The sequence below is a fragment of the Ictalurus furcatus genome, chromosome 29 (assembly GCF_023375685.1).
Source record: "Ictalurus furcatus strain D&B chromosome 29, Billie_1.0, whole genome shotgun sequence".
NCBI classification, from domain to species: Eukaryota; Metazoa; Chordata; class Actinopteri; order Siluriformes; family Ictaluridae; genus Ictalurus; species Ictalurus furcatus.
Window position 1 is genome coordinate 3,202,872 of NC_071283.1, and position 4,971 is coordinate 3,207,842.

The following is a 4,971-nucleotide window of genomic DNA, read 5'->3' on the forward strand; positions in this document are numbered from 1 at the left end:
GAGGAGAGATGTAGAGGAAGAGAGGAGAGATATAGAGGAAGAGAGGAGCGATGTAGAGGAGGGTGTAGAGGAGAAGAGGAGAGATGTAGAGGAAGAGAGGAGAGATATAGAGGAAGAGAGGAGAGATGTAGAGGAAGAGAGGAGAGATGTAGAGGAGAGGTGTAGAGGAGAAGAGGAGAGATATAGAGGAAGAGAGGAGAGATGTAGAGGAAGAGAGGAGAGATGTAATCTAAAGCCAAGAAAGCGACAACAGTTGGTGAACCATGACCAATAGTCCTCCTCCAGCTCCTCTGTGTGTGTGCGTGTGTGTGTGTGTGTGTGCGTGTGTGTGTGTGTGTGTGTGTGTGTGTGTGTGTGTCATCTCAGTCCTTCTCAGTGCTAAATCTTGCTAAGACATGATTTAGAAAGCTTGTAGTCAGGATTTTAATCTATACCGGCTCTGAGGATATAACCCCCAACCCCACACACACACACATATATAAATATATATATAAGGGTGGTGATGTGACATGAGGTAATTTACTCAGAACATATGTGTGTGTGTGTGTGTGTGCTCGTTTTTTGAGGACCACGCTACAACAGGGTCCAGTTTGTGGCACAAAAGTGTCCGTGAAGTCCGGTAAAACGTCCCTCCCCGTGTGAAGAAAGCATTCGGTGCGTGTCATTTTTACAGACCGTTTCTCCGGGTCTCTGTATTACAGCGTGGTCCAACAGAGACATCTACTGGGACGCAAAGCACAGCTCTTTCAAGCTCACTGCAAACGCGAACTACGAACTCCACTTGTGCTTCGAGGTGGCGACGGTATCGTCGAGCCGGGCCGCACCGGACTACCCCGTCGTGTATGACCTTCCTATAACAGCATGCCCCCCCCCAGAGTGTTTCATTCCTTCCACGCTCTATCGTTATCGCCTTTCTTCTCTCGCTTCTATTCCGTTCGTCCACGGAGACTGCAATCCACAGCTGAATAATTCAGTGAAAATGAGAAGAATGTTGGGGCGGGGGAGGAGGAGGGGGAGGGGCAGGGGAACGTGGTGTTGGATTACCTGCTATCGCTCAGCAACACACGTGTATCTTAGCACTACACTGCATCTAGTGTGACAGGACACTGACGGTATAAGACTGTCGGATCACCTGATACCCGATGGTCCAGCAAATCCCCACCTGCAGAGCCACTGCCTTTTAAAACTTTACCTGGCTGCAATGAATTACTTAACAGTGCTCAGGTACAATAAATACCTGCCAGGGAAGAAGCTTACGAAGGTTCATCAAGGCCCTGGACTGAATCCCAGTTGTACCGTGATATGAACGTTTTCTTTCACACAAATGCACAGGAGAAGCCCAAGTTCTCATCATCCATGCCAGTGGATCGAGGGTGTGGTCTGCACTTCCAAAAACGAGCGTTCCACTGCTAACGTACTCGTCTAAACCGAACACAGGAAGAGGCAAAGCAAGACACTGTGATGTATGTATGCTCCAGAATTCATTTTGGTAGAAAACTTAACCCCTCAGAGACAGGACCCCATAAGAATCCTGGAAGCCTATCTGAGGAACTCGGGGTGCAAGGCGGGGGACACATTGGATCGGGTCCAAAAACCAGAAGGAAACCAGAGTACCCGATGGAATCCCTCAAAGCACACAGGACAGAGGTGGGGATTGAACTTCCAACCCTGGAGGTCGGAGGCAAACACTGTTCCCCCTCGGTCCCACGAGACTCATCCTTGCCTCAGTGGATTCACTTACATCGGATTTCTGTAAATCTGCCGTGTGACAATGTGTATTGCTACGAAGTAATGACTGCGAAACGAGAATGTACCTGAATGCCAAGTAGCAACAGCTGTGCGAGCCCATATGCTGTGAGAATCAGATCCTGCTCAGGGTACATATAGTGCTACACATAGGAGGAACCTTCTCCAATACGGTAATGACTTGCTCCACTGGATGAACTGCATACAAGACGTGTTTTGGGCCAAAAATGTACCGGTGCATACACCCAAAGAGGTGTTCTGCGATCTATCTGAGAGAAAACCATTAGCCAGTTATCTTTGGATGTGAAGAGACCGATGTCTGAAGAGACAAAGCCTCCGTTCTCTTACCAGACGGTCGGAACCTGGAGAGGTAGTCTGCTCCGAGACTGAGACTGAGACTGAGACTGAGGTGGCCTTGCACACGGGACAACAGGTGAAGACTGCTCCACGTCAAAACGGAGCAATGCTGTACATTTTCAAAAGACGGAGACAAGGTGTCCCCCACTGCCAACACTCTTGTGTTGGTTTATGAGGACCCGTGAAGCTAGGAACAAAAAAAAAATCAATCCCTGGGGATTAATCAATCCCAGACTAAACAGTAGATCACTGATGTGGAGTTTTTGTACTGGGAAGCATTTCTCCTGGACTGTTTCTGAATCAAATATCTGTACGATACGCCGTCTAATTCAAATCGAAGACACTACCGGACCTGAAGATAAGCATCCAACACGTGCAGCTCTAGTACAGGAATCAAAACCCTACCCCATAGCTGTTCCAGCCACTTTGTGATGAATCAGGAACTACTACAAAACACAGTCCGTCCTCCATCTTGTACCCCGAGTCCCCTGGGAAAGGCTCCAGGCGACCCTGTTAATCAAAAAGCTGTACACGTATGGACGGAAGAATAAACCGATCTTTCACGTCACCACCGGACGTAGAATTTACCCCCAGACCGAACTTGACGATCAAGTCCGAGTCAAAAAGACTGTTCGGTCGAAGAAGAAAGAAGAAAAAAAAAACGCTCTCAGATGTCAGATTTTAGGCAAACAAAATATTTAATGTTTATTTTAACATTAGTATTTTTGTTTACATACTATATTTACATTACAACAGACACACAGACACTATTTATTTAAATCATTACTTAAAAAAAAAAGACCAAAAAAAAAAAAAACGTGTAAGCGGGCATCAACTGGATGGGATCGGACAGTAAGAGGAAAGAAAGGGTTGAGAAATGAACGGGGGAAATTTTCTTGTAGCATGTTTCGAATTAGCAGTATAAAGAGAGCGCTGGACGCGCACACACACACACACACACACACACACACACACACACACACAGTATAGTTGCTCGTGTACAGTATACTTACTTTCCACTACATTACGCAACTAGTTATCTCTTCCGCTATCAGGCGTCTATTAATACTGTAATTATGACCCAAAAAGTAAGCAGAAAGTGATGGCTGAATGGATTAAAAGGAATTTCTGGGTGTGGCCATTTCTCCAGTCATAGCTTATTTGCATTTGCAGCCATTTCGAAGCCACGTACAGTACAATGTTCAAGTATGGACGTCATTAAAAACAGTGCTTGGCTGGCGAAATGCCTAAAGCTCACAGTGAAAATGGCCGAAGTGTTGCGTTTCCGTCAATCATTTACACGTTTGTTGTTTTTTTTTTAAATTATTGTTACGCGATCTGACACGTTCTCTGGATTGACATGTCAGTCGGTATTGTTTTTGGGGGGGGGGTTTTTTTTTTTTTCTTTTTCCCCTCCACTACGAAGGTCTGTTGTTTCTGACCGTAGTCCGATCGCTCGGACAGCACAGATCCTTCCGATTTGTATGAAATGTTATTGGAACTTTTCAAGCAGCAGTGCTAAAAGGACCAACTCTAAAAGATCACAGCTCAACAACAAAAAATAAAATAATAATGAACAAAATAAAAACATTTAAAAAAAAAAAAAAAAAAGAAAAAAAAGAAAGAAAAGGCTGGTTCCAAAGAGGCATGGAGGATCATGGGATTTCAATTTCAACTACAGTACCAAAGATTTACAATAGAAGGCCTCATAGGACACACCCCCTCTGTGAGAAGCGACAGAACATACATCAGCACTTTGTTTATTCTACACATCGACAATCAAACCTGTTTGGTTCATTCATACAAGCGCACACACACACACACACACACACGTGAGTTTAATGCCTCAAGGCAGAATGAAAGAGAGTGGAAAAAAAAAAAGGTAGCAGAAGATTTTAAAAAAACGTGCGTTTTCCTATTGTATTTACGATAAAATGCAGTAGCGGGAACATTTTGATCTATGACTATTGCCTAGAATTCGAAAACACGTCTACACCCTTGAAACGGACACGTCTACGCTTTAAAGAATTTCATTTCCATGACGTTTTTAAAGGTCCTAATATAAAGAAAGAAAGAAAGAAAAAAATGGCAGGTGGGCTTGCTCTATGGCGAACTAGTGTTACCTGTTAGCAGCAGCACTTATACACAGTTTCTCAAAATCGCACTGCCTTATTAGTATTAACCCTCCTATTAAGTTCGGAGAAGGAGAGAGAGAGAGAGAAAAAAAAAAAGGTACATCCATTATCTTAGGGGTCAAAATGACTTCCACGGTTTAAATACACGCAAAAACGGCAAAGAAAAGAGTAAACCTTTATTATGGCTGGTCTGAGACGAGCCATAAGAAGAAATATCTGCGTAGAAGTAAATAAAGAAAATAAATAAATGTCCGAGTGAAAAAGAGAGATTAAGCAGAATGTCATGGCAAGTGTGGAAACGTTTCGAACTGACTCGTAACGTAATAGGAGGGTTAAAGAAAAGTTCCGCCCTGCTGGTGTGTGTAGCAGGTACAATGGCGGTGTTAGCATTAAAAACTGAAGCTTTGAAAGCTGATCGGTTTGTGTACAGATGAGCAGGTGAGACGGGGCTGGACAGACTAAAGGATTACGTAGGGATGAAGTCCAACTGCATGACTATCGTCACTGTCGGCATTGTGGGTAATGTTGGAACCTGTTAAACAGGCCATCGTGACGAGTAATTAAAGTGCACCTATTATGGGTTTTTCAAACATTCCCTCTCATGTAGTGTGTTATCGACGTAGCTGTTTGTGAATGTAAAAAAGTCTGCGGAGTTTCAAAAATCAAAGCGCAGGACCAACGGAATTATCGACTCCCAAACGAAGGAATCGATTCTGAACGGCTGAATCGAGTC

The 4,971-nt window shown here is 44.1% G+C and overlaps 1 protein-coding gene across 3 annotated transcripts in view; it reads right to left on the reverse strand.

Moving 5' to 3' along the window:
• Nucleotides 1–2,782: 2,782 nt before the first annotated feature.
• Nucleotides 2,783–4,971, reverse strand: part of ugt8 (UDP glycosyltransferase 8) — a 35,765-nt gene continuing 33,576 nt past the window's right edge. For all 3 annotated transcript variants that reach the window (XM_053619167.1, XM_053619169.1, XM_053619168.1), the window contains one exon: nt 2,783–4,971. This exon is cut by the window's right edge and continues 1,235 nt beyond it. The gene's annotated coding sequence lies outside the window, so the exon portion shown is untranslated.